This window comes from Bactrocera neohumeralis, unplaced genomic scaffold, assembly GCF_024586455.1.
Source record: "Bactrocera neohumeralis isolate Rockhampton unplaced genomic scaffold, APGP_CSIRO_Bneo_wtdbg2-racon-allhic-juicebox.fasta_v2 ctg3002, whole genome shotgun sequence".
Taxonomy (NCBI): Eukaryota; Metazoa; Arthropoda; class Insecta; order Diptera; family Tephritidae; genus Bactrocera; species Bactrocera neohumeralis.
The window spans coordinates 1-24,248 of NW_026090473.1; the positions used below are offsets into that span (position 1 = coordinate 1).

The window sequence follows — 24,248 nt, forward strand, 5'->3', positions numbered from 1 at the left end:
AGTCGAGAGCCATGCAGTCTTTGTCTAAGAGGCCTCCTAAATAAAATTACAAATCACCCCCCAAGCCTCTGTCCTACATTTCTTTCTGGGTCTCTTACCACCCCCTTGACTGCAGCGCCCGCAAGGGGCATTATCGCCACTTTGGGAAAGACTGCCTAGACAGACCTACCGAGAGCTTTGAGAGTTGACTGGTAGGTTTTGACGTTTTGCAATTGGACCGGAATGATTGAAATTATACCAAAAATATGGGAATGGAGGGATTTGTTGCCGCCGTTTTAAGATCGCTATTAAAAATTGTAAAACAATGAAAATCAATGAAAATGGGTAAATATATTTCAGAATTAGAATTACAACAAATTTAATTTTCAATTACAAATGATTAAAAACATTTAATAATTGAGAGCTAACAGGCTTAATTGACCTTATTAAGTATAGAAAGACCAAAAGTCAGTTGTTTTAATATACCATAAAATCATAAAAAAAAGATTTAAGTAGTTACGCCATATATTGAAAGGCCAATTTTAATAATTTGCAATCGTAATAAATGTTGGGTGTTTTAATTTAAATGCCCACAAATTCTTATTTTGTTCGATCTGATCATATTGGAAAATCTTATAAAAAACGCTTATTTTGGAAGGCGCTCCTCACGCTTGAACATGTTGGGCATCTATTCTCATTGCATATGTGTATCACCGGTGTTCTGAATTTTGTTTGGAAGCAAATGGTGTTCGTACTACACAATAGTGCTAGAAACCAGGGATAAAGGGATGTCCACCTTATTCAAAGTGAGAGTGCCTCAAAATTAGCGTTTTTTTTATAACATTTTCTATTATTGCAGGACAAAAAATATTTTTTGGGTATATAAAATAACACCCAACATATCTTACGATTGAAAATTACTATATAGTGGTCATTTAATATATTGAGAAACTATTTAAATATTTTTATGCAATATTAAAGTAACTGACTTTTGAACATTCAATACTTAATAAGGGCATTAATCTTGTTAGCTCTCAATTACTAAAAGTTTTTAATAATTTTCCATTGAAAATTATTACTTTGATACATCATCGTGTTTTCTTTAATTACACTATGTAACATTTTTGGGATTATTGTCTGGGGGGTGAGAAATTCCAAGTCAGGGTGATGGTACTAGGTCAGTATAGTAAAACCCTCAAAGGGTTTGGCGTTCGTATGTGTCAGTTTTTTTTATGACCTTTTAAATGTTTTCCTTATCTTGATGTTTTTTCACTTAGTTGTAACATTTTGGCAAAAACGTAGTTTAACATAACTCGCGAACCACTATTATCTATTTTTCCAATCCATTAGACGGTTGTAGCAGCTTTTACACATTATATTTGGTACCCAATTTTCGTTCACTATGACATAAGAAACAATTTAAAAGGTCATAAAAAAACTGACACATACGAACGTTAAACCCTTTGAGGGTTTTACTATACTGACCTAGTACCATCACCCTGACTTGGAATTTCTCACCCCCCCCAGATTAGCCGTTGTACTGTGAAATTTAAAAGGTCATAAAAAAACTGACACATACGAACGCCAAACCCTTTGAGGGTTTTACTATACTGACCTTGTACCATCACCCTGACTTGGAATTTCTCACCCCCAGATTAGCTGTTGTACTGTGTTATCGTTGTTTTACATTTTATGTAGTGGTCTAGAGCGAGGCAACAAATCCCTCCGTTTCGATATTTTTATACCCTAAACAGGGTATATTAAGTTTGTCACGAAGTTTGTAACACCCAGAAGGTAGCGTCGGAGACCCTATAAATATATATAAATGATCAATATGTTGAGCTGAGTCGATTTAGCCATGTCCGTCTGTCTGTCTGTCTGTTCGTCTCTCTGTATATATACGAACTAGTCCCTCAGTTTTTAAGATATCGTCTTGAAATTTAGCTAACGTCATTTTATCTTCAAGAAGCTGCTCATTTGTCGGGACTGCCGATATCGGACCACTATAACATATAGCTGCCATACAAACTGAATGATCGGAATCAAGTTCTTATATGGAAAACTTTCTCATTTGACAATGTATTTTCACAGAAGTTGGCATAAGTTATCTAAGATAATAATGTAATATGTGAAGAAATTGTTCAGATCGGCTTACTGTAGCATATAGCTGCCATACAAACTGAACGATCGGAAAAAAGTTCTTGTATGGAAAACTTTTGCATTTGACAAGATATATTCACGAAATTTGGTATAGATTATTTTCTAAGGCAACAATGTAATCTCCGAAGAAATTGTTCAGATCGGTTAACTATAGCATATAGCTGCCACACAAACTGAATGATCGGAATCAAATGTTTGCATGGGAAACTTCCTCATTTGACGATATATTTTCACGAAATTTGGTATGAGTTATTGTTAACAGAAATAATGTAATATCGGAAGAAATTGTTCAGATCGGCTAACTATAGCATATAGCTGCCATACAAACCGAACGATCGGAATCAAGGGCTTGTATGGGAAACTTTCGCATTTGACGTGGTATCTTCACGCAATTTGATAAGGATTACTGCTTAAGGTAATAACGTAATCTCCGAAAAACTGACCACATAGTTACTAAAAGAAATGCACCTGTGAAGGGTATATTAGCTTCGGTGCAGCCAAAAAACAAGAAGTTTTTGTTAAGATTTCAATCTGAACCTACTGAACTTTGACAGCTGATGGAGTTCAGGAGGTTTTGACCTTTAGCAATTGCTCTCTCACTTTAAATGAGCGATGAGTTGGACATCTCTTTATCTCTGCTGGAAACCATTGAAATTATGTGGTGTTGTGGATTGTACGACACTGGAATGCTTGAACACACCCAAAGCTTTAAGCCCTTTTCTCGAAATCATATGTTTTCTGTCATTTTGACATTGAGAAACAAATTTAAATTCATAACAAAAGTGAATCAAAGTAAAAGTTAAAAATTTAAAAAATAGAAAAAAAATATATTGGAATAAAAAAATAATTGAAGTATGGACAGAGTTTAATCCACAGTTGTGTGGAATACATAAAATAGCCACATTTATGCTAAACTGATACGTTTAGATCTATTTTTCTACTTTATACTTTTTTAAAATTATAACTCGCATCAGCTGATAATATTCAATGTCGTTATATACTACACGCTGGGATAAAGGGATGTCCAACTTATTCCAGTGTGAGAGCGCTTCAAAATTAGTGTTTTTTATAACATTTTCCATTATGGCCAGATTGGATAATATAATAATAATAATTTTTGGCATTTTAAGTTTAAACGCCCAACCATTAGTACGAATAAAAATTACTATATTGTCATTAATTAATATATAGAGAAACTATTTAAATCTTTCTATAGTATGTTAAAACAACTGACTTTTGACCTTTCAATACCCAATAAAAGGTTTTAAGCTTTTTAGCTCTTAATCAGTAAATGTTTTTAATAATTTTCCATTGAAAATAATACTTTGATGCTTGACATTACAAAACGTTTCATTAAATTTCCTAAATTCTTTAATTTAAATTTCATAAATTTTCATTGTTTTACTTTTTTGTAAGTGGTTTTGAACAATTTCACAAGTCCCTCCGCTTACATATTTTTTTGGTAAGATTTCAATCTGACCATCGCTCGTTTCCAATTGCTAAACGTCATAACCTCCTGAACTCGATCAACTGTCAAAGTTCAGGAGGTTTTGTCGTTTAGCAGTTGTTCTCTCACTTCCAATGAGAGAGGATTTGGGCATCTCTTTATCTTTTCTAGATGTGTGTCACTATGCTTCTTCTTCTTAATTGGCGTAGACACCGCTTACGCGATTATAGCCGAGTTAACAACAGCGCGCCAGTCGTTTCTTCTTTTCGCTACGTGGGGCCAATTGGATATTCCAAGCGAAGCCAGGTCCTTCTCCACTTGGTCCTTCCAACGGAGTGGAGGTCTTCCTCTTCCTCTGCTTCCCCCGGCGGGTATTGCGTCGAATACTTTCAGAGCTGGAGTGTTTTCATCCATCCGGACAGCATGACCTAGCCAGCGTAGCCGCTGTCTTTTAATTCGCTGAACTCAAACATCAAACACCATAAATCTTTCGCATTTTTCTCTCGAAAACTCTTGGAGGATGGAGTCATGTGTAGAAGTTCACGCAAGTGAGGAAAGTTCTCTGATCGCCATTCACTTGGGAGTGGCCAGAAACGGTTCTTTTACACATGGCTCAAGCAGCTCACTACTTCCTGTCTTTGACCAAGTATCCTCTGGGTAGCCTAAGAACATCCGTTCGAAGGCGGGCTAATGTGAGAAGGCGAAACATCCCCTACATAGTGTTGTGCGCTGCAGCAGCCTCGGATGAGAGACCCCCCTTTTGATGACGACCATGGCAAACGAAATAAGGACTACGATTCGAGGGTATGCACCTGGAATGTCCGGACCATTAATTGGGAAGGTGCCGCTGCCCAGCTGGTTGATGTCCTCGCAAAAATAAAGGCTGACATCACCGGCGTCCAAGAAATGCGATTGACGGGACAAGGACAGAGACGAGTAGGTCCTTGTGACATTTACTACAGTGGCCATATAAAGGAGCGCAAGTTTGGTGTTGTATTCGTGGTGGGAGAGAGACTCCGTCGCCGAGTACTATCATTCACTCCGGTGAATGAACGTCTAGCCACAATCCGCATCAAAGTGAGGTTCTTCAACATATCGCTGATCTGTGCCCACGCCCCGACGGAAGAGAAGGACGATGTGACCAAAGATGCCTTCTATGAGTGCTTAGAGCGCACTTATGAGAGCTGCCCCCGCCACGATGTCAAAATCGTGCTTGGCGACTTTAACGCCAGGGTGGGTGAAGAAGGTATCTTTGGCACTACGGTCGGTACATTCAGCCTTTATGACGAAACATCCCCTAATGCGTTGAGGCTGATCGACTTCGCCGGGCCCGAAATATGGTTACCTGTAGTACTAGATTCCAGCATAAAAAAATTCATCAAGCTACCTGGCTGTCTCCGGATCGAAAAACTACCAACCAGATCGATCATGTTGTGATAGACGGAAGACACGTCTCCAGTGTTTTAGATGTGCGTGCGCTCCGAGGACCTAACATCGACTCGGACCACTATCTTGTTTCAGCCGAGATTCGCACCCGCCTCTGTGCAGCAAAAACGCACGCCAACAAACTCAAGGAAGGTTCGACGTCGAGCAGCTGCAATCACAACAGACAGCCGAACGATTTTCTGCTCGGCTTGCACTCCTGCTCTCTGAGAGCAGTCGTCAACAACTCGGTATAAGGGAACTGTGGGACGGCATTTCAAACTCCTAACGTACAGCTGCAACCGAAACCATTGGTTTTCGGAAAGTGCAAAAGAACAGCTGTTACGACGAGGAGTGCCGTGTCGCAGCGGAGAGAAAACAGGCAGCCTACCTCGCAACGTTACGATCGACCACTACACGTGCGGGATGGGATAGATACCGAGAGTTGAAGAGGGAAGCGAGACGCATTTGTAGACAGAAGAAGAAAGAGACCGAAATGCGTGAGTACGAAGAGCTTGGAAGAGCTTGGAACTGTCAAAACTGTTGCAAAATATTCAATAAATTCTAGAACGTTCAAATTAAGGATGTTTTCTGAATTTTTTTTAAGGTTTAAAAAAAGAGCAATCAATTTAAATTTTTTACAGTTTATTTATACACTTATGAAAAGTACAAAAATATTTCTTTCTTAAATGAAAAAATTTTTTAACAATATCAAAAATGGCGTCCTAACAAAGCTATCTTAAAACTTACTTCCGGTGCCGTTGTTAATTTTGACTCTTCTGAACATCTGAAACATAAAAACCAAATAAATTATTAAACAGTAGGAGTGCAGCTATCGCTGGTACCACAACCAAAAATTAAAATTAAAAATTAAAAAAAAATCGCGATTTTGAAGTTCAGATTCTGAAAACAGCTATTTTTGGACCAGTTTTAAATCGAAGTTCTTAAAATTAAAAAATCGAAGTTCTTAAAATTAAAATTTACAGTGATCGGAGGATAGTTTTTTTTTTAGTTTTGAGATAAATGAGTTTAAAGTATCCATTCATCGAACCCCTCGACCGCGCGCTACCTGCTAAAACGGCTATAGAAGCTAAAATAATGTGAATATCCTTCGAAAAATTTTATAATATATTCCTAAAGGACTACACTTTCGAACCAACAAAAAAAATTGATTTTTTGAAAATTCTAGACCACCAGGACCCCTCAAAATATCAAGTGGTTGAATATCAGGATGGATCCGACTTTGTTTTTTTATTTGAGCTCTAGTGAGAGTGATGGAGATGAAAAAATAGTGCGGATGCAACTAAGAGATCGGAGCAATCCTTTGGCGCTGCCGAATACAGCGTAGGTATATAAAAAGTAAATCATGAAACCTCATTAACGAAATTTTCTTTGCAGATTTTTAAAACGATCTCGTTTAACTAAAGAGGCTTTTGAATATGTCCTTAATAATATACGCAATCTGACGTCAGAGCAGTGCCTCCAGTGCTACAATTAGCAGCCACGCTCTCACATTTGGCTAGCGATGGATACCAGCACAGTGTAGGCAGTGACTATTTGATTGGGATTTGTCAAAGCACTGTTTCGAAGCTGATATCCCATATGCTTAAAGAAATGGAAACGAAGTTGTGCCCACAGTTTATACGGTTTACACCAGAGGATTCCCTTACGTGTAAAGAGTGGTTTGTGCACCAATATAAAATTCCTGGAGGTAAATATACACTTTACTAAAATAGTAATATTACTATATAAAAAGAATTTTTAGTTATTGGGTGCGTTGATGGTACCCACATCGGCTTACAAAAACCCACAGTAAACGAGCACATGTACTTCAAAAGAAAAGACTACCATAGTATCAACACTATGATAGTAAGTTGCTATTATAATACATTTCTTGAATATATTTATATATGTACATATATTTGTTAAATTTTGTATTGTCAGATATGTTATCACACTTACAAAATTATGGCTATTTACTGTCAATACGGTGGTGCAGCCCACGACTCATTTGTTTGGAAACACTCGGACCAGAGAAGAGTTTTGGAAGAACGATTTCAGCACAACAGGAATGAAAATTCATGGCTTTCAGGTATACATATTTTCACTTTGTTCTTTTTACCATATTGATTTTATTTATATTTTAACAGGGTATTTTGGCTACCAATTGGAACCATGGTGCATAACTCCTTACAGAAACGCTTCGGATGGTTCAAGTGAAGCTATGTTCAATGAAATTCAGTCCAAGGTAAGATGTATCGTAGAACGAACTATCGGAATTTTAAAAGGACGCTGGAGAATTTTAGGATATGGCAAGAGAGGAAGGTACCATCCGACAAAAGTGGCAAGATTTGCCAACGTTTGTGCAGCATTACACAATATCTGCATAAAATTTAAAATAAATTATAATCCTTAGAATTGCGATTCTGATCAAACAACGCATATCGACATATCGGGGTAGTGAACCGCCTCACCGCAATCGGCCAAACAATAAGAGATCAAATAAAGTACTCTTTAATAAATTGAAGATGAAAATGTCTATGTCTTTACCCTTGTAAATATTTTTTTTCCTTCTAAACTGAAATACAAAAATTTGTTCAGATAAATTCATTATTTTAATTTTAAGTAGTCATTTTATCACTTTTGTTGCTTTTATCACATTTCTTAAATACTAAATAAATAAAATTCATAAATAAAGCTCTATAAAATAAAAAAAATTCATTAAATGCTTAAAACCAAAAATTCATTAAATGCTTAAAACTAAAAATATATACATTCATGTACCAAGTTTTATAATAATTTTCTTCGTAAGGTTTCGAGCTCCAATTTTTTTATTTCGTGGTCTAATTCTCGTGTCGATTGTTGGATGCGGTGCTTTTCCATCTTAATAGCAACCAATTTTTCTTGTAGGGCCAGCATTTTTTCTTGTGCTGCTACTAACCTCTCAAGCTTCTGGTCTATGCCTTTTTGAAAAGCTGATAGCGACTTCGCGTTTTGTTGAAGTAACACCAACTTTTCGTCACTCCTACTTTTTCTCCTCGGTGTGCGTGGAGATTTTTTTGGAGTTGTTGTTGTTGTAGCGAGTAGCGATTGTGTTGAAGTTGTTGGGCCTGGTAAAGAGCTGAGGAAAGGGTTTGCCTCCTCATCACTGCTATCACAGTTAACTATAAACGTCGAAGCTTGCGTAGTTGGGTTATTTCCAAATGCAGAAACATATGTTATGCCCTCTACGCAAGCTTCGAATCCAGCTGCTTCGATTAACAGTTCGTCCATCGCAGTGATCAGTTTTTCGTTATAGGGCCCTCCACCAGTTCGCTGCTTCGATGCCTTATTGAATGAAAGCTTTTGTTTGCTTGATAGTTTTGATCAGCAAAATCCTAAAAAAATCATAAAAAAGTAATATTTTATCCTTTATAATTGGTCGCCTTGTCGTGGCGAAGGGGCTTAAGTAAGAGTAAAGTGCGCATCCCAAAGGAAACGCACTCTAATCTTACGAACTAAGAGGGACACTTCATTCCCACAATAGTGATATGGATGAATAAACCCTAGGTTTTATGCCCATCTCCTATTGTGGAAGTATGAGGATACCTGAACCAACACCACCCTAAGCCAAGGTGTCGAGGTACCCGTGCCGAGGGCTGAATGGTCAGCGGGGGGTAATAAATAGCTGATCGCGAACGGTCCCCTCCGATGCCCGGGCGAGGTTGCAGGTATAAAAGGCTTCTCTCCGCATACCGGCTCTGCGGACGAGTGACCAACCCTTTCCGGATTACTCGTGGGACCAAATATGAATGGAAACAATAATTCAACAACAACAACAACATCAACTACAACAACCAAATTGACGACAACAGCAACGAGTAAGGACATGAACTATCGGAATCCTATTACGGAATCCGAAGAAGACGAGCTACTTGCCTCCAGCCAGGAGACGAGTAAGAGTACTACCGGACATACCAACCAAAGTATACCGGTAGATACAGCAGTTAAAGCCCCTGATATAAGGGAAGAAGCGTCCACCTCCAAGGCTGCCATGAGCACCAACCAAAGTGCACTGGCACTTAAAGGAGAGAGCAAAAAGAAGCGCAAGAAATCCCAGAATCAGCTGAGGAAAAACCGGTACCAGAGGGCAGTCTTCATACTAGGAAAGATAGCCAAAGACCAGGCAGCCGGTACCCCAGTTGATGAGGCCGAAACAAAGCGCCTCAAATCTATCGTAGAGGAATATGAAGGCTACCTGAAAAGGCAGCAATCACAACCTCAAGAAGAGAGCAAGCGAGAGAGCACTTCTCAGAAGAGAAATCGCTCCATCACAGAAGTACCCGGAACTCAGCCCAAAATACCGAGGCGGAGCGAAGGTGAACACAGCAGCACAACAACGGTAAGGCATTTCTGCGATGTTGCAGGAGATAGCCTGCAGGTGGCCATCATACACGGAAATTCCTCCTCTCCGAGCACAATGCAGGAAAGATGGGTGGAGATCGATGTCAGATTGTCGAGTATGGTGCTAAGCTATGTACTCGACAATCCTGCGGGTCCTCACCCGGAGTTTGACTGTTCTGAGACCCTCAGGGGCTACTGGGTCATCAAGTGCGCGGACCAGGCCTAGCTGGATTTCCTGACGGGTAGTGTTGCTAAAATTTGCAACGCCTTTGTAGGCCTCCAATTGAGGCTTATACCCGCCAAGGACATTCCGAAGAGACCTCGTGCTCGCATTTGGTTACCCCCTGTAGAGGAGCCAGGCGAAAAACTCCTGCGGTGCATTAAGCTGAGGAACAAACCTATACCTAGTATAGATGAGTGGCAGCTAATCAAGGAGGAAAAACCGAATAAAGCAAGCAAGCCAATACTAGTGGCCATTTGTGATGAGTCCATTGAGGCTCTCAAGAAAATTGACTACAAAATCAGCTTCGGAATCCGCAAAGCCAGACTAAAAATATTCCAAGGCGACAAAGCGGTCGCGGCCTACTTGGCCCATGAGGAAGACATACCATCAGCCCCGCTCACCAGACTAGTAGAGGAGAACAGGAAGGAGGATGTCCTAATAGGGTGTGATGCAAACGCAAGGCACACCGTATGGGGTAGCTCCAGTATAAACACCAGAGGTGAGTCACTCTTGCAGTATATTTTGAATAGTAATCTAAGTATTTGCAACAAGGGCGATAAGCCAACATTTACTTTCCCAAGCTCGGATAGGTTTCCGGGGTGGGAGGAAGTGCTTGACCTCACGCTATCAACAGACACAGAGAGTCTCGTTGTGGGTAACTGGAGGGTATCCGATGAGCCTTCCATGTCGGATCACTCCTGGATACTCTTCAGCATCCGCGAAGTACAGTGCGCCTCTCACTTACCGGAACCCTAGAAGAACGGCATGGGGAAAATTTACCAGTATAGCAACAAAATGCCTTGAAAAGGGAGGCAATAAGAGCATCAGAAATCCTGAGGAATTAGATTCAGAAGTAGAGAAGTTGGAAAAAATCCTAGCCACATCTTTTAATAAATCTACTCCGCTAACAGTTTTGAAAAAGAGAAAGTCTCTTCTTTGGTGGAACAGTGAACTCAAAAATTTGAGAACACAACTAAGGAAGGCTTTCAATGAGAGTTTTAGAACCAAAATCTGGCAGCCAAGAAATAATACAAAAAAGCAGTCATGAAAGCTAAAAAGGACTCATGGCGATCTTTCTGCACATCGATAGAAAGTTGCACAGAAGCCGCCAGGCTGAGTAAAATGCAATCCAAAGATCATATTAATACTGCCTACAGTAGGGCGGAGGGAAGTGATTGGACCTCCTCGGCAAAAGAGTCTCTTGAGGTACTAATCACAACGCATTTCCCCAGGAGTCAGCAAACACCTTCAACGAGGGTTCAACCAGAACCACCGCTGAACGCAGCTGACTATCGAAGCCAAATAGTAGGCAAAAAAAAATCAAATACGCCATAAATAGTTTTGCATCATATAAAGCGGCAGGTCCTGACGGGATTATGCCCATAATACTGCAAAAACTGGTAGAACCAATGGTTCTAAGGGTAGAAAATATATACAAAGCTAGCATACAACTATCTTACATCCCAAGAAGTTGGAAAAGAAGTAAAGTTGTGTTCCTCCCAAAACCAGGCAGAAGAACACACGAGAATGCCAAGGATTTTAGACCTATAAGCCTTACCTCCTTTATGCTGAAGGTACTAGAAAGGCTAATAGATCTACACGTAATAATGGCGGAGAAGTTATCGAAGTCCCAACATGCGTACATGAAGGGCCGATCAACCGAAACCACCCTTCACGAGGTGATAAGTGTAATTGAAAAATCACTACATCACAAACAATACACCATGGCTGCATTTCTAGACATAGAGGGCGCCTTCAACAACATAGAAGTAAATGCGATAATTAATTCTCTGGCACATGGTGGTATAGACGACACTGTGTGCAGATGGATACTATCGATGCTTGAGAATAGGAAGATTATAGCTTCAAACGGCGCTGCAACACAAACAAGCTATGTGAGTAGAGGAACGCCTCAAGGGAGGGTCCTCTCTCCGCTTCTATGGGTTGCAGCGCTGAACGAAATACTACTCCAACTAAACGGTGGAGGAGTGAAAGCAGTAGCGTATGCAGGCGATATAGTGTTGTTGCTTTCAGGCATGTTTCCTTCAACAGTCAGCGAGATTATGGAAAGAGCACTTTGTAGGTTAAACCTATGGGCTAAAAACAATGGTCTAGGAGTTAACCCGAACAAAACAGAACTGATGCTATTCACTAGCAGAACCAAAATATGTACCTCAGTTTCAACTTCCGGTACTAAACGGTACAACACTCACTCTATCCCCCACAGCTAAATACTTGGGGGTGGAGATTGACACCAAACTGTCCTGGAAAATAAATATAGAAAAAATAATAAACAAAGCATACATGGCCTACTATACTTGTAAGAAAATCGTCAACAAGAATTGGGGCCCTAAACCAAGTATAATCATGTGAATGTATACGGCTGTCATAAGACCTATACTTACATATGGAGCTCTGGTATGGTGGCCAGCGCTAAACAAACAATACAATATTAGAAAATTAAATGGAATACAAAGAGCAGCATGTGCGGGTGTTACGGGTGCAATCAGGTCATGTCCGACTGATGCGCTCAATGTGATCCTGCATCAACTACCAATGGACTTTTTTATTCACAAAACAGCAGCTATTGCGGCGACAAGAATAAAAGAATTGGGAGGTTGGAACCAGCAGAACTACGGACATATGTAATTCTAAACAAGTTCACTATTAACAAATCAGACTACATTCTCCCAAAGCTGGATTTCAATAGACACTTCCAGGTGAGGATACCACCTAAACGAGAATGGAGAAGAGGTTCAATGGTAGAGGAAGATACCACCTCAGTCTATACCGACGGGTCCAAAATGGACTGCGGAGTAGGCACGGTGGTATTCTCCGCTGATCTAGACATATCTCTCTATACGTCTACCGAACTAGAAAAAGCCTGCGAAGTTCTATTAGAAAACCACGGGAATATACATAAAGCAACTATATTTACGGACAGCCAGGTGGCGCTCCTGGTTTTGTCTTCACCCATGACAAATTCCAGCGTAGTTAACAACACTAAGCTCAATAAAAGACAAGCTCCAACTAAACTTGATTTGGGTTCCCGGCCACAGGAACATTTTCGGTAACGAAAAAGCAGACGAGTTGAAAAAGGCAGGAGCTTTCCTCAACGAATCCGAGGCGCAGCTAATACCAATCCTGCTATGATCGATCAAAGGAGAGATCAATAGACAATTTCAACAAGTTGCAAATAACAGGTGGAAAAACATTACAAAATGCGTCATAACTAAACAATTATGGCCAACATATGACAGGAAAAGAACCAACGACTTACTAAACAGGTCAGCTACCACAACAGGGCACTGACCATTTGGGGAACATGCGTCCAAAATGGGATTGCCCTACAACGACATCTGCCGTGGCTGCGGAGTAGCAGGGAACAAGGAAACAATCTTCCACTTTCTCTGCGAATGCCCAGCTCTAGCACAGATCCGACACAAAACACTTGGAATCCACCAAGCACCAAACCTTGAATGGATTTCCACCAAAAGCATATCGGACATAAGTAGTTTCATCGAAACCTCAAAATGGTTTGAGAGAGAAGGTGAAACGTTATAGCAGATACAGGAGGTTTTACGAATAGTGTATCAAAATGGCACATCAAGTGCTAATTGAGCCCGATAGGGCTGCACTTCTACCTACCTACCTAATGTTTTATCAAAATATATTGCATATAAATTATATACATACCTTTCTCCAGCATCTTTAACTGGTGGTCCCACGGCATTAAGCTGCTTTGCCAGTTCCTCCCATTATTTATTGGACGCAATTCTTCCTTGCGCAGAATTTGGAAAGATATTTTTTGCCAAGCATGGATGGCTTGACATGAATTCCGCCATTACATCTTTTTGTATAGGATTTAGTTTATTATAATTTGTCCTAAAATAAATTTATTATTAAAATTTTTCTAAAATAATAAATTATTTACATTCTACTCACATTTTTAAATAAATTCGTCTGTTACGATCGGTAGTTTGTGTTCGAATGACGGTTCGAACGAACGGATACGTTTATATACTCGCTCACGTATGTCATCATACCAGATTACGATATAAACGTTACGATAACGTATATAAGCGCTATGATCACGTATGTCATAATACGAAATACAGACTTTTACGTGACGAGTGATACGTTCACGGATGTAACGATTCGACCCTTGGATAGATTAGCTTACGGGAGAGCTTTCGCTATTACACCAAAGTAATGCGCAAGCACAAAAGTGGTAGCGGTGGTGGGGAAACGCTGGAGGAGCTTTTTTTCAGATACGATTTTTTGGGAGTTTGCATGAAGAAATGTCATTTTTGCCAAATATATCACACAAAAGAAAGTAAGTCTATTAAATATTATTTTAAAATTTCATGAATTTTTGTTGTGCTTTCGCAGAACTTTCACAATACCAACATTTGCAGATTTTGATTCATCTTCCCCCATAAATATAGCAAATGTTGAGGTGTTAAGTGTTCCGCAATATGATTATGTAAGTGAATATAATGTGCATGTTTTATTTTTTGTTTGTGTATTTTGCAGAATCCAACACCCACCACAAGTATTCGGACGTTTAGCGGAAGCCAAAATGACGAGGAATGGAATCGATTCAACATTTCAAAAAGCAAGAAAATTTGGCAGTAGCGGAGAACAACTCACCATATGCACAAGTCCTTGCTAGTTTTGACTGGTTCTTGAATAAACTTCCACGGTCAGTTGGTGATGATATGTGTATGGAATTTAACAATATGCTGTTACTGAAAGTTAATGAACTTAAATCAAACAAGGAAAAACGTTAACTTCGACTGCACCGAAGCTAATATACCCTTCACAGGTGTATTTCTTTTAGTGACTATGTGTCCACTTTGCATGGAAGCTATATGCTATAGTAATCCGATCTGAACAAGTTTTTCGGAGATTATGTTATTACCTTAAGAAGTAATCCATGTCAAATTTCGTGAAGATGCCACGTTAAATGCGAAAGTTTTCCATACAAGCCCTTGATTCCGATCGTTCGGTTTGTATGGCAGCTATATGCCATAGTTAACCGATCTATACAATTTCTTCGTATGTTACATAATTATTTTAGAAAATGCTAACTTTTGTGAAGAAACGTTGTCAAATGTGAAGGTTTTCCATGCAAGCCCTTGATTCCGATCGTTCGGTTTGTATGCCAGCTATATGCCATAGTTAACCGATCTGAACAATTTCTTCGTATATTACATTATTATCTTAGAAAATGCCAACTTTTGTGAAGAAACGTTGGCAAATGTGAAGGTTTTCCATACAAGAACTTGATTCCGATCATTCAGTTTGTAAGGCAGCTTTATGTACAGTGATATACATAAAATAAATAGTAATTATTGTTTTTATAAAGAAACATAAATATTGGAAAATTCCAAGAAATGCTGCATTAGTTTGCCATGGAACAGATCGAGATGTATAATTTACATTATATTTTAATCATATTTTCCATAATCTGATGCTCTTCCCCAGTAGGCACCTAAATCATTTTAAACCTTCTTGTTGTTGTATAGTTTCCCATTCTCCTGATTCCCAGAGTCCGTCGATGCCCTCGAATCTAGAATCCGCTCGCTTAAATAGCTTTTTTGGTTGATTAGTTTTTCACCTGACCACCCGAAAAATAAATAATAATAATTAATCATGATATTTTTGAATAAATTTAAGTATACAGAATGGGAAGCTTACCAATTACTCTTGCTTAAATATCCTTTCTGTTTGATTCGTTTTTCACACTCTTCTTCTTCTTATGTTTAACATTCACGGTGCGATATGAAATGTCAAAATTTCTTGCTAACTACTATTTCACACAAAAGAAATAATACTGATAATTTCTTGAGCATTTACTTGAGAGCTGGAACCTAATCTTTACACACACAAGTATATTTTCTTTCTTTATTTTCTCTTGCTCTTCTAATGTGCATCATTCACAATGCGTAACCTGCTGTCAATTTTACTTGGCTACAGCTCAAGAAATAAGGAATTCTTTTCTTGAGGATTTACTGGAGAGCTGGAACCTAACCTTTAGTTCGAAATATTAAAATAACTAGATTTCCGAGTTAACAACAGCTCGCCAGTCGTTTCTTCTTTTCGCTACGTGGCGCCAATTGGATAATCCAAGCGAAGCCAGGTCCTTCTCCACTTGATCCTTCCAACGGAGTGGATGTCTTCCTTTTCCTCTGCTTCCCCCGGCGGTAATATAATAAGCATTGCATTAAAAAGCGATATATGGGCGACTTTCCCCACCGAGCATTGAAATCCTCCCTCTGCAAGAACATTATGAATAATGCTCTGATAATCAGCTTTATTTATCCTGTAAAGTGTAGTTTCCAACTCTCAAGAAATGTAAAAACTTCATATAAAAAAAACGCTGAAGAAACGGTCAAGAAAATTTCCTGCCGTTAATTTTATTTTGTTTTGTTTGCTCTAAGAAAATCTAGTACTAATTTTGCGAAAAGAAACATGAAATCAACAATTGTTTCTTGAAGGAAATTCAAATTAATCGTTAAATTCATCCTAAATTAGTTAAAATCATTATTATGATGTATATGTAGTTCATTTTGAAATGTTGTATAAATGTTGTATAAAGTATCAATCATCGAACTTTTTCATGCACTTCCCATTCTTTCTGCCTCGATAAATATATAGCAATCAAAAATACGCTCAATTTATTTAATTCTTTGAAAGAAAATTTATTTTTAATTTCTTAATCAACCTCACAATACAAAATCGGTTTTGTTTGTTTTGATAATTTCAATATTTTTAAAGAAATTTGCAATTATTTTATTGAAATAGAATGGAGGAACTATTCTTCCAAAGGCGTTATCTATTATAAATGTAAGTATTTGCCTATTACAATAAATATGTAACTTACGGTGTTTGCACATTTTACTTCCTTCCAAGTGTGAATAAAAAGGCATATACATATAATTGTTTAAATAATTTGCACAAAATTTTATTTGTATATATGTATGTATTTAATACATGTGCTGATACAGATATTTATGTTGAAATAATACTCTGTACTGCTGCAGCTGCTCCTGAGTTGTTCTTTCTAAATCCTAAACTGAAATGAAACTACTATGTTTATATGCACCAAATTTAATAGATTTGCAGAATTACTCACTTTTCTTGGTTGTTAATGTCTTTATTTTGTCTTGTTTGTTTTTTGTAAAATAGCTGGTTCACAGCAAAGTGCTTTTCGCCTCATGTGGTGCGTGTTTTGTGCTTTATTCTTGTGAAGTTTGAGCAAGAATAACCGCACAAAATACACCTCACACAAACCAGTTGCTTTCTCAGAATAGTGCTGAAAGACGCATTTCTAATGGTGTTAATGCCATAGAACCACATTTAAAGCCCGGTTTATTGCATTTCGCAAATCCCTTTATGATGCCTGGATTTTTTTCCAAAAACTCAATTATCATGGTATTTTGTATTGTGTTCTTATGTTTTGCCCTATAAAAATAAAGTTAATTAATTCGTAACAATAAAATAAATAATGAGAGAATTTTGCATCAGGGGACTCGAAAATAGCATGACTGGGCATTTTCAATGTTAAATGAGAAAAATAATGATGATTCCAATGTTAAAAAATGTACGCTTACAGATTCTCTTATTTACTATGCGCAAACGACTCTGCATATAATTTATTGATCGGTATTCATATATTTGTTATGAAAGCACATAAGTATGCACTTTAAAATGTAGGTATTTTACGATGTATTCCATAAAACCTTTTTAAATATATAATAGTCGAGTACGATTTGCATTACTACCTAACTGTGCGATTCTGTAATGTGATACAGTTAGAGAGTTAGAGATAATTTTTGAGACTAGAGAGGATTTTGCTATTCTGTAATTGACAGTCACAAAATCTATTACATTTCATTATTCAGAGATGTTTTTACACTTGAATGAAAATAAATATGTCGATAACAAATATTAAATTTTCTATAACATAGTCAAAAAACACAATTATCAATAAAAATAAAAATAAAAATATATGTTGACTTTGTTTCATAATATTTACTAAATTTATGTAAAAATTCATTTATTTTTAATCTTTTCGTGTTTGAGCTGCTTACAAAATATAAAAAACGACAATCGATTAATATCTATGATGATCTCTATTCAGTATATTCAAAATGGCAGACAAGAACTCTTTTTAGTTTTGTGACCTTCTAACAATCACGTCTCAAATTTGAGGCAATGTTTTGGGCCTAACGCTAGTGACTGTTTAATGAATAGTAACTAGTCACAAATTGAGACTTTACCTCAAAATGTCTCAAATAGAGACTGGTTACAGAATACCGCTATAAATATACATCTAGAGTTGGTCACATAGGACACCAGCTCTGTCTTTACAAATTGTTGGAATTAACGCATTTCTCCAAAATATAATCCAAAAAAAATTTTAAAGGAATTTGCGTATTGGTATGCGGTTATATAAGCACACAAATTTAACTGTTAATTTTATAACCCGTTAGGCACACATGGCTTTGTTGGTGATGAGAATGAAATTTATATCACAAAAGTTAGTATACAGAGTGGGTTGCTTGGTGAATCTATGTATCTTATTTTTCGTTTTGATTTACAAAAGTTCAAGCAATTTAAATAAGCAATAGAAAGTGAGTTTAAACAATAGAAGAAATATATATTTTTTAATTTATGACATAATTTTCAGCGATGGCACCGAGAGGAAAAGAAATTTCTGACGATTTGAAAACTTTGATAATAAAATATCACAAAGAAAATAAATCCTTACGTGAAATCGGTCGTTTAGTAGATAAAAGTTTTGCTACAATACAAAAGATCGTTACTAAGTATAAAACTGTGGGAAACACAGCAAATAAGTCGCGCTCCGGTCGCCCACGGGTCTTCAGTCATAGGGAAAATAGCTTAATTGTACGCAAAGTAAGAACAAATCCCAAAATTAGTGCCCCTAAATTAAAATCTGAAATGGAAAATGAGATTGGAAAACATTGTAGTACCCAAACTATTCGACGTATATTGTATAATGCTGGCTATCATGGACGTAGTATTAGGAAAAAGCCGTTTGTGAGTACCGTCAACCGACATAAACGGATCGCATTTGCAAAAGATTACGAAAAGCATGACCAAACATTCTGGAACCAAGTCATATTTTCAGACGAATGCAAATTTAGTATATGTGGATCCGATGATCGTGAAAAGGTATGGAGAAAAGTTAACGCAGAGTTAGATCCTATGAATATGACTGGCACTGTTAAGCATGGTGGGGGGTTCGGTCATGGTTTGGGGGTGCATGGCGTCAAAAGGGGTGGGTAATTTGGTTTTTGTTGAGAACACTATGGACCGATACGGTTATTTAAACATTTTAAAAAATAATTTAAAACAAAGTGCTATTAAATTGAACATGGAGGGGTCATTCATCTTCCAGCAAGACAATGACCCCAAGCATACATCGAATATTGTGCGAGAATGGCTTTTATATAACGTGCCAAAACAATTGAAAACACCGCCACAATCACCGGATACAAGTGATTGGCTTACTATACTTGTAAGAGAATCGTCAACATGAATTGGGGCCTCAAACCAAGTATAGTCATGTGGATGTATACGGTGGTCATAAGACCTATACTTACATATGGAGCTCTGGTATGGTGGTCAGCGCTAAACAAGCAATACAACATTAAAAAATTAAATGGTATACAAAGTGCAGCATGTGCGGGTGTTACTGGGGCAATCAGGTCATGTCCGACTGATGCGCTCAACGTGATCCTGCATCAACTACCAATGGACATTTTTATTCAAAAAACAGCGGCTATTGCGGCGACAGGAATAAAAGAATTGGGAGGTTGGAACCAGCAGAACTATGGACATAGTGTAATCCTAAACAAGCTCACCATTAATACATCAGACTACATTCTCCCAAAGCTGGTTTTCAATACACACTTCCAGGTAAGGATACCATCTAGACGAGAATGGAGAAGAGGCTCAATAGAAGAGGAGGATACCATCTCAGTCTATACCGACGGGTCCAAAATGGACTGTGGAGTAGGCACGGGGTTATTCTCCTCTGATCTTGGCATATCTCTCTCTATACGTCTACCGAACTCGGCTAGCATCTTCCAAGCAGAAGTACTAGGCATAGAAAAAGCCTGCGAAGCTCTATTAGAAAACCACGGGAATATAAACAAAGCAACTATATTTACGGATAGCCAGGCGGCGCTCCTGGTTTTGTCTTCACCCATGACAAATTCCAGCGTAGTTAACAACTGCAAGGGGGCACTAAGCTCAATAAAAGACAAGCTCCAACTAAACTTGATTTGGGTTCCCGGCCACAGGAACATTTTCGGTAACGAAAAAGCAGACGAGTTGAAAAAGGCAGGAGCTTTCCTCAACGAATCCGAGGCGGAGCTAATACCAAGCCTGCTAGGATCGATCAAAGGAGAGATCAATAGACAATTTCAACAAGTTGCAAATAACAGGTGGAAAAACATTACAAAATGCGTCATAACTAAACAATTATGGCCAACATATGACAGGAAAAGAACCAACGACTTACTAAATAGGTCAAGAAAAAGTATTTACAGAGTAACAGCTACCACAACAGGGCACTGGCCATTTGGGGAACACGCATCCAAGTGGGTATGCCTAAACGATATCTGCCGTGCCTGCGGAGTAGCAGGAACAAGGAAACAATCTTCACACTTTCGCCTGCGAATGCCCAGCTCTATACAGATCCGACACAAAACACTTGGAATCCATCTAGCACCAAACCTTGAATGGATTTCCACTAAAAGCATATCGGACATAAGTAGTTTCATCGAAACCTCAAAATGGTTTGAAAGAGAAGGTGAAACGCAATAGCAGATTCAGGAGGTTCTACGAACAGTGCATCAAATAGCACATCAAGTGTTAATTGGGCCCAATAGGGCGGCACTCCTACCTACCTACCTACCTATACCCTAGACCAGTGGTTCCCAAACTTATTTTGTCTACTGCCCAATTTGAGAACAAATATTTTTTAGCGCCCCCATTTTTCACCTATTTAAAAACCACTATAACTTCAAATTAAATTAATTAATTATTGTGACCTATATATGTATATTAACGGAGAATTCTAAACGAAACTTTTACTATAACCAGTAACTTGAAACCTGAGCGCAGTACGTAACATACAACGACGCTTAGGTCTCAAGTTAACTTTACAGGCTCCTCCTGCCAATAGAATGATTATTGAAACGCAACTTTATAGTATTAAAACAGAGAATCTTTTATTAAATATAAAACTAAAATAATCGATCCATATATAAAAACTAATGTGAAGGATGAATCTGATGCTGATTAATAAGTTTGTTAATATCAGGTTCCAATTTGCTCAAGAACAGTCGCAAGTCGCCACGTTCGGTAACATGCAAACGATTTCTATTTTTAGCAAGCAGTGTTGTCACAGCACTAAATCCATGTTTTACACAAATAAGACGATGGGAATGCTATCAAGAATCGTTGAACAATTGACCACAATGGTAACAATTGCGGGATCGGTTTTTTTGAACATTTTTGAATTTTATTTCCTCATTTGTTGTCAATTCTATAAGTTCTTCTTCCAGCTGAGGTGACATTGCTGTGTTGACATTTGAACACGGCTCCAACACCCAGTCTGGTATTTCCAAGTTCAAAATGTTCTGGTATCGTTCGGTAAAGTCAATGTTGAGGTTTTCCAAATGTTGGCAGTAGGCAAACAATTCGTCGTTACTGCATGATACTGATAAATTCGGAAAGTTATGAAACTCATGTCTGCCCAGATTCTTTTTGAGTAGAAGCAGTTTGGCTGCGAAAGCAACAACGACGTTTTTTGTTTTAATTAAATTTAGTTTATCGCCTTGCAGTTGGAGATTCATGTCGTTGAACAATTTATACAGGTCTGTCATATAAGCTATATCATTCTTTGATGTTATGAGCTTGTCTTGAAATTCTGTATCTTTAGTTTCCAAGAACTCTATAACAGAGTCAAACAGGTTGTAGAGTCGAGGCAGACAATTGCCTCTTGATAGCCAACGAACTTCAGTATGAAACAGCAAACGGTTGAAATCCTCGTCATTAGTAACACAAAGCTGATGAAATAGTCTATCGTTCAAAGAGATGTTTCGGATTTTATTGACTGTTTTGATGACATACGAGTATTGCAGTGATTGAAATAGTTTTTCACTTAAGTTTCTAGCAACTAAATGTTGTCTATGAATAACGCAATGTATACCAAGGACATCTGGAATTTTATTTTTTAAGTACGCTATGGAGCCTTTATGGCACTCTATCATAGCCGGAGCGCCATCCATAGCAACTGAAATAATATTTTTCAAAGGAGTTTCTTTCTCATCGCAAAACTTTTCCAATATATTGAATATGGTTTCGCCTTTTGTATCGGTCTCTAAATTTCTAGCAAATAATAGTTCTTCACATATTTTCTCATCTTTAATAAACATCTCGGAAGACAACAACAATGCTTCATTAGTTGGTAAAGTGGGCTCATCGAGCTGAATTGAGAATTGACTTGTCCTCAGGTGATCGCACAATGATTCTTCAATGTTTTCAGCCATTTCATCAATTCGTCTTTGCACAGAATTATTACTCAAAGGAATTTTTCGGATAATATCTGCCGCCGGTTTATGAAGCACGGTTATTACTTCATTTATTGCTGGCAATATTAACTCTTCTGCGATGTTATGTGGTTTGCCTTTTTGAGCAATTAACAAAGAGATATTGTACGAAGCTCGAAGTCCGTCGTCATCTTGCAGTCTAGCAGCCGCCGAAAATATTTTTGCTACACTTGGCGAGTATTTGATTTTCTTCTCTCTTCTTCTTGTCTTTCTTATCTAGATGCATTTTATTCAAATGATCTTGCAGTCTTGAAGGCTTCATTGTTTCATTCGAAAATGTTTTTAGACATAGAAGCCACAAAGGCGAGGATGGGCTTGTGGGATTTTCAATGAATCCAAATTTAATATATTCCGCACAGTATTGCTTCTTTTTACTTCCGACAATGTTTTTGCCTTTTTGAGAAATACGTTCAACTTTCGAGTAGTGTAAAGGAGGCGTAAGTACTGCTCATCTATTGCGCGCAAGAACCACAAATGAAAATAAAAATAAATATGGTTGTTGTTGAGAGTCGAGAGCTCATGCAGTCGTTGTTAAGAGGCCCCTAGCTAAATAAAATTACAAATCAACCCCCAGGCCTCTACACAACGCTCCCATTTTCTTTCTGGGTCTCTTACCACGCCCCTTGAAACCTGCAGCGCCCACAAGGGGCGTTATCGTCCACTTTGGTAAGGACTTATCTAGATGTACATACTATAGGTATGTTATAGAAGAATTTCTTCGCTATACGTTGCTCGATTTGTCTGGCAATGTAATATTTGTTGCCATTACTCTTACTTTAATATAACATTTGTTGTTCAAGTAAGAATTGAAACATTACCGATTTGAATTTATTAAATTATTATTAATATTGTACATAAAATTTTAAATATTTACCCATTGTATCCAAGATGTTGTCAAACTCCCTAACATTGCAAAGAGGTTAAAGGTAAGAAAACAGGTCACAGAAGTGAAGAGATCCGGTGACTGAATAATAAAGTTTTGACGACGACGATAACTTTATATCTAGAAAAATATAAATTATTATTACAATTCTGACTAATCGAATATGTTATTAAATATATCTTCACATAAGCTTTTTAAAATAAGAAACTTTAAACGTACTATATACATAGTTCCCATAATGAGGTATTAACAGAAAATAATGCAAAAATTTTGTATTTATAACTGAAATGTTACTTTAGATCAGATGGTTAATTTACAGTTTTGAGATAATAAACACCAAGGTACAAAGCTAGACCGATTTTTGTTTGACCCCACCAAAATAGGTTTAATGTACATATCTACCAAACCATTCAAGCCAAAATAACCAAGTTTGCTGAAGATGCATCTATTAAGAACCCTACTGAAAGTGTGCTTAAACTGAAATCGGATCCAACCCCGCTTACTAGTCATATTACAGTACTGCTAAAAACTGCTAAAAGGGGCGATAAATCAATAACTTAATTCGCCAAAAGACATTAACTTTAAATCTGAAAGAGTTTGAGACAGCTTTAAATGAGCTGGGGGAAAAGTTGGCGATGGGCGTAACACCGACAACTTTTAGGTAAAATCACATATCGCGTTACCTGCATGAACGATTTCAACCAAATTAAGTGTGTAAAATTCTTTTAAAATTCCTTTAGTGAAATCGGACAACAACCAATCCCACAATTTCAAAATCCATTAGATTTCTTCACTTTCTGGTATACAAATCTTCTTCTTCTTCTTAATTGGCATAGACACCGCTTACGCGATTATAGCCGAGTTAACAACAGCGCGCCAGTCGTTTCTTCTTTTCGCTACATGGCGCCATTGGATATTCCAAGCGAAGCCAGGTCCTTCTCTACTTGGTCCTTCCAACGGAGTGGAGGTCTTCCTCTTCCTCTGCTTCCACCGGCGGGTACTGCCGCGAATACTTTCAGAGCTGGAGTGTTTTCATCCATCCGGACATCATGACCTAGCCAGCGTAGCCGCTGTCTTTTAATTCGCTGAACTATA

General features: G+C 37.9%; 1 pseudogene; it reads left to right on the plus strand.

Annotated features, from left to right (window-relative positions):
* The first annotated feature begins 13,915 nt into the window (after positions 1 to 13,915).
* On the plus strand, positions 13,916 to 14,407 carry LOC126766924 (uncharacterized; annotated as a pseudogene).
* Positions 14,408 to 24,248: the final 9,841 nt, after the last annotated feature.